Source organism: Triticum aestivum, chromosome 1D (genome assembly GCF_018294505.1).
Source record: "Triticum aestivum cultivar Chinese Spring chromosome 1D, IWGSC CS RefSeq v2.1, whole genome shotgun sequence".
NCBI lineage: Eukaryota > Viridiplantae > Streptophyta > Magnoliopsida > Poales > Poaceae > Triticum > Triticum aestivum.
This window is the reverse complement of record NC_057796.1, coordinates 213344819-213351602: the sequence shown is the minus strand read 5'-3', so window position 1 is coordinate 213351602 and position 6784 is coordinate 213344819. Positions and strand designations below refer to the sequence as shown.

Below are 6784 nucleotides of genomic sequence, written 5' to 3'. Positions count from 1 at the left end.
CCTCTGCCACCCACCGGACAGCAAGCCGCCACGGCCCCCAACCATCCCGCCGCCGACCCGCAACCATCCCACCGCCGACGACTGCACGGGGTGCAGGACGACGACCGCCGCCGACCCGCAACCATCCCGCCGCCGCCGACCCCGACCCCGACCCCTCCGGCGACCGGCCGCGCCCGCCCAGGTACCTCTCCTCCTTCCTCCTTCCTCCCTCTCCACCCTTCCTCCCCATTCCCTCCCTCCCCTCGACCGTGGCGACGCCGGCCTTCCCACTGCCCTGCCTGTGTTGCTCCTCTGCCTGAGTTGGATCCAGTACCTTGTTCCTCTGCCTATGTTGCTCCTCTCACTGCCCTGCCTGTGTTCCTCCGCAGCAGATCAAGAACTACAGCAACTAGAGAGTGAAGAAGCAGATTAACAGCAGGGGAAATAGCAACAATAGATCAAAGAAGTACAGCAGATCAACAAGGCAACAATGGTAACTGAATTTTCAACACTTCTCTGCACTGCATAAACATTCTGTGTTTGATCAAATGATTGTAGCCTTCCCATGGACTGTGTTTTTTATAAAACTGTAGAATATCATATTGAAATATTGGGGAGTACAATACAAGTTCAGGAACAAGTGAAATTTTTTGCACTTGTGAACTCTCAATGCTCAAGTCTGGAAGTGTTTACAAATTCAAAGAGTTCACATGACTACTGGTCAAATACTCTAGTGTATTTAGTGTAAATCTAGTCTGAAACTACTAGAGCTCTTGGTGATTTGCAAATTCAGTTTAAATAAAAATTTGGTACATGACTACTGATCATGTATGAAAGATGTTGCTACTGGATGAGCACAAGAACTACTCAATAGATTTTGATGTACTCCTGATCATGTATGCAAGATGTTGCCACTTGATGCATGGATTAACAGTAAACTGTTAACAAATTATAGTTTACTGTCCATTTTAGCCTAGCATTCAGTTATCTTTTCACGCTTTTTTCTGTCCATTCAGTTATATTTTCAGTAGGAAAATCTGTGTAACAAATTACAGTTCACTGTCATTATCAGTTTACTGTCCATTTTTGTTTTGATCTTACTATATGTATCTTAACCGAATCTTAACTGAAATTTGACCATGCCTTGTTCCTTTTTTGCAATTATAAAAAGGGAAAGAAAAACAACCATTGAACCAACAGATAATTGATTTGGTAGAACAAGTCTTGTTGCCAGTCTTGAACCAACAGTTTCAAATGATTTTCAATTTTTATAATTTTTATGCACATAGGTGAAGCCACTGACTACACTTCAGGTTCTACTCCTGGAACACTTCAGGAGTTTTACTTCATAACTGGAGTATTTTGATGATATTGGGGGGTTTTGTCTCCGACCATCGTGTCGTGATGATACTGTGGGGTGTTGTGGGGTTGCAGCTGGGCGGGGGTGGGGGTTATGATTTTGCAGGTACCACGAGGGACCCTTGAGTTTGCCGGAATGTCGATTAACTTCCGTTCCGGCAAATTCGGGTACTCCATATGTCCTATTTTCAGCAAAGGTCATGCTGAAATTTTCCGTGAATTTTAGCATGACTTTGCTAAAAAAAGGACATATGGGGTACTTGCGACTAATGCATGGGCCGGGGTATCCTAGTACTTAATTAAGTAGGATCAACTGCCCTTTTATTCTTGCTGCATTAAACCACAGGTGGCAATAGAGCCAAGTGATTAGGCCCAACTTAGAGTCGACAAACCCTAAATTATAAAACCTTGGCTTTTAGGGTGCCTCGGTGTCGATAAAAACATAAATGATGAAAGCTTAGGCTTTTTGGGTGCCTCAGCGTCGACAAACCCTAAATGATAAAAGCTTAGATGTTAAGATGCCTCGGTGTCGACAAACCCTAAATGATGAGACCATGATCTTGTTCCTTGACAATAACCAACTTTTTGACCAAACTTTTTTCCTATTTAGAGCGAAACATGGCCCACAATGATGAGGTCGGCGGTTCGGACGGCAAGGCATTCTGGGAGCTGTCCCAGGAGATGGAGGAAGAACCTCACCGCTATGAGGACGCCGCGGAAGACACCGATCCTGACTACACAACCCCTAGTGGCGCCGAGGATGACACCTCTGATGGTGCCGCCGAGGATGCCACCACTGATGATGGCAGCGCACGCACAGATGGCAGCCAACCGAAGAGGCAACGGAAGGACCGGCGCCCGAACGTGCTCGGCACCGTCAAGGAGGAATTTACTAAAGTGAACTCCGACGGGCAGCCAACGGCACCCAAAGAATTAGTCCAGGGGTACTCGGTTCAGCTCGGGTGCATTCTCCGGAGCACCGTCTCGATCAACACCGAGAACCTAAGGCATAAGGACCAAGGGAATTTGGGCAACCTCCTCTTCACGAAGCTGCACGAACGATACAAGTTCCCCACTGATTTTGCAAACACACGCCTCTCAGGGAATAAAGTGAACTGTGCCACCCTCACGAGGATGAGCACGTCCCTGTCTACTTGGTGAAGCGCGGTGAAGAAAATGATTGACAAAGGTGATAGTTATGAGAAGATCAAGGCGAGATATCCTTCGATCAGCGAAGATGACTACAAGGAGTTCAAGATCAAGTGCGAGAGCAGCGCAACCGTGGAATCAAGTCAGTGGGGGAAAGAAATGCGGGAGTTGAACTTAGGGGTCCACCAACTCGGTCCCGGCGGTTACAGAGTAGCGAAGCCTATATGGGACAAGGAGGACGCGGAGCGTGCCGAGCAAGGCCTACCGCCCCGCTTCGAGAAATACCGTGACAAGCAGACCAGGAACTTTGTCAGGGCCTGGTACAAGGAGGACCCGGTAACAAAGGAGCTTACCACGGATCCAAAGACCAAGGCGCTTGAGCTTGTTCTGGTAAGGAATACACCCCCGCGTAATTAGCTCCATATGGTTGCATTCTAATTAGTGAAGCCAAATTTCTAAATGGTCCACATTCCTTCCGCAGGAGACTGAAAGCAGTAGCGCGGGGTCGTCTCAGAGCTCCCCTTGGGACAATACTCTAAATAGGGCGTTGAACGTAATGAAAAACAAGGATAAGCTCACTAAGCCATCGTCAGCTGGTCGTGTGGCCGGCAAAGGCTTGTCCACAAAATGGTCGTCATACTATACCGCTGGTGGGAGAAAGGAGAAAAAGACCAGCTCGGAAAGCCAGTCGCGCGAGGTTCAAGAACTCAAGGCACAAGTGGCGCGGATTCCGGAGATTGGCCAAGAGCAAGTGCAACAACAACTGGGAACGACGCTCACCGCCATGGTGCCTACCTTGATTCAGGGGCTGACGACGTGGATTGCGGGCGGTCAACAGGGGCCGCCCCCGGTTCCCAGCTTCACGGCCAGCAACTCGCACAACGCGCAGGCGGCGCCATTGGTGTCTCCAGCGAAGGCGGTATTCGTGTCTCCGGCGCCGGCACGGGCATTGGAGCTTAATGCACTCGAGTGTACGCCGGCCGACACCTCGACAGCAAGCGGCCCCTCTGTCATTTGCACGCCCGCCGTTGGCGGTGCCTCGACATTAGCCGAGCTCGACGGCATCACGGTAACTAAGCCTCTCGGCCGATGACTTCATCTCCTTGCTTTTGACTGGGCATCCCTGACGCCCATGTTTTCGTAGGGCGCCGCCGACGTTCCATGCACTCTCCTGCACTTCGTGGGCGGCGAGTTGATCGATGTCGCCAAGGGCAGAATCGTTCAACCGGGCAACCCCGTGTTCCACGGTAATCCGATGCCACCCACCGTGTATAGGGTTGAACTGGTTCGAGTGCTTCCAGGCTGCGACGAGTTGTTACCTCCGATTCGACCCGCTAGGGCCGACGAAGATGATGTGATGACCCTTAGTGCCTGCGTAAGCTGGCCCCTGCTTTGGCCGAAGAGCCAGATTCGTTTGGGGGCGGGGGACACCACCCCACAGACAAGACCGCCAGTCGTGCCGGCGCCAAGCCATGGCAAGACCGCCGCAACGCTACCAGACATGCCGGACATCCCTATGGCACAGGATCCGGACATGCATATGGCACAGGATCTGGACGACGACGACAACGACGACGATACATTTAACAACGTCGATAAGTACTTTGCCGAACATGGGTACGGTGACGAATTCTGCGGGCCTCCTTCTCAAGAACCCAACCCTGAAAAAGACGACCGCGATCTAGCTGGTACCACGGAGAAACCCAATTGCAACAGGCGTCGTCTGGCATTCAGTTCTCAGGAGACGCCTCCAGCTGCCGCCTTCACCGAGCCTCATATAGCCGAGGTGCGAAATATTATCAGCCCCAACACACTCAAGAAGGCGGTCTGTGAGCAGAACTCGATCCCATTAAAGCAGATGAAGAAGAAGGGACGGAAACGAAAAATACAAGGGCGCCGGTGCGAGCCAGCTGGCACCGAGTACGATCCGTGCTCAGGACGGGCCACCTTCACCTAAGGATATCTCGAGGAGGGTGCATGTGGCGGGTAGGGCGATGCTACCGACAAATCTGCTCAATGCTGCAACCGGTGCTATGCGGAGTCTGCATGACAGTGTTCTTTCTTTGGAGAAGCGGCGTCTCTCCCAGAATGATGGGGCATATCCGGTTTTCATGGCCAAGGTGCCAGAGGGCAAGGGCTTTGTGGATAGCGCCATCAGGGGTACGATCGTCCTGCGGTTTGATGACATCTTCGCTATGTTTAACCTTCATCCGCTGCACTACACCTTCGTTCGGCTGTTTTCGCTGAGTATGGAGATGCGGATAATTTGAGACAAGACCCCGGACATCATGATAGTCGACCCCTTCTACATGCGTGCCAAGATCTTGGGCAGCGCTGGGGACCGGCAAGTCGCGAGTTCATACCTCAAAGGCGTCATTCTGGCAAACCCAGATAAGTATAACTTCCTCGTGCCTTACTTTCCCAAGTAAGTCATCCCCTCACCGCCCCGTAACATAAGATTTCTTAGATTTCGATCGTTCTTTTTTTTCTAACATTCCGTGTTTTGTGCAGTGACACACATTGCACACTCATCCTCTTAAGCCCGAAATATTCCATGGCCACGCATTTCGACCCGGACCGTGAGTCAAAGATAGACTACACAAATATCAAGAAAGTTCTTGATGATGCTCTCCCCGGCTACGCCAGATCTGGAGGCACCTTCAAGAGGCCAGTTCGTAGGTACGGCAAGCACGTGTTCACCCACAATACGACGTTCCCCTGCGTCAAGCAGCCACCTAGCGATCAGAAGGATGCCTACTACGCCCTCCATCACATGCGGGCAATCATACGGGACCATAATCACCTTCTGCTACCAAATAATCTCAAAGATTGGGCCACAAGCTTGTCGGCAATCCAGGACGGGGACATCAGACAAGAATTCTTTCGCATCCAGTCGGAGTTTGCGGAAATCATCCATCAAGATGTCCTTCGTACCTCGGGGAAGTTCTACCTCAGATCTCAACCGTCCAACAGTGAGATAGAAACAACGCTACAAATGCAGGTTGACAACGCCCGCGATTTCATGACCATCACGAAGGACGGCGGCTTCATCCATGCTCCGGTCCATGAGTCGAGTCGAAAGTAGTGATGCTATGTAGTTCTGAAATGTCGATTGGCTCATGTTGTAATATTAAACTTTAATGAACTTGTATGTCTCTTTGGTTTGGACAATCGTTCAACTTATATGTAATTGATGCTATTTATTAGTAGGACCATGAATCGTGCTATTAATGTGTTGCTTTTCTCTTTCGATCCTTTTGTTGCATACTTATATATTGCTTATGTATTGTCTGTGAATTGCTACTAACGTTTTATTTGGCTAGTGCATATATAGAGATGCCGTCGTATGTCGTGTACAAGAGTAAGGTTCCCAGAATCTACGACGACTGGGAGGAGTGTCGGAGACAGGTTTACCGTTTCAGCGGTAACAGTTACAAAGGGTACACCACTAGGGCGGAGGCGGAAGTTAGATACGCGCGCTATCTAGCGGGAGAGAGGAGGGAGCGTTGGAGGAATCGGATGAAGACCAGTTTCATCGCGATTATGCTCATCGTGATGACCGCAGCTCTCTTCTATGTGATGGTAGTTTAGATGATCGATGTCGACTTGTAATGTGAAGACAAACTCGCTACTCGCGGTTTCGAGACGTGTAATGTTATAACTTTGTTCGGTATTTGAAATTCGGAGACTAATATGATGAATTGTATTCGGAGACTATTCTTCTATTGTATTCGATAAATCTGTTGTTTATATGTTGTGCTCTCTATATTATGTGCAGTAATATGTTTTGTAACCTGTGCAAATATCAGAAAAGAAAAAAAATCCCTAATATCCATACTAATGGCGCACCACTCAGCACACTAATGGCGCACTGTAGAAAGGACACTAATGGCGCATCACCCCCTAGTGCGCCATTAGTATGCCAAGGCACATGGGTAAATATGGCCCCTGGGAGGCATACTAATGGCGCACGGTGGGCTATACTAATGGCGCACTGCGTGGTGCACCATTAGTATACCAGATACTAATGGCACACCAGGGGTGCGCCATTAGTATTTAATTCTAATGGCGTGGTGCTAGTGGCGCACCGGTAGTGCGCCATTAGTAGGCAAAACTGGTGCGCCACTTGCAAGCCTTTTCCTAGTAGTGTGTGTTGCATAGTTTTTAGATGTAACATGCGAGAACGTGTAGAGATGTAGTTTTGGAGGGCCTACAGATAGAAAAGCATAATACGGTCACCAAACTTAAGAATAAGCTGATTACGGTCACTATATACGTTTTGCGGTGATTATACGGT

The 6784-nt window shown here is 49.5% G+C and overlaps 1 pseudogene; it reads left to right on the top strand.

The window, feature by feature from the left end:
* Positions 1-3043: 3043 nt before the first annotated feature.
* On the top strand, positions 3044-5161 carry LOC123167577 (uncharacterized; annotated as a pseudogene).
* Positions 5162-6784: the final 1623 nt, after the last annotated feature.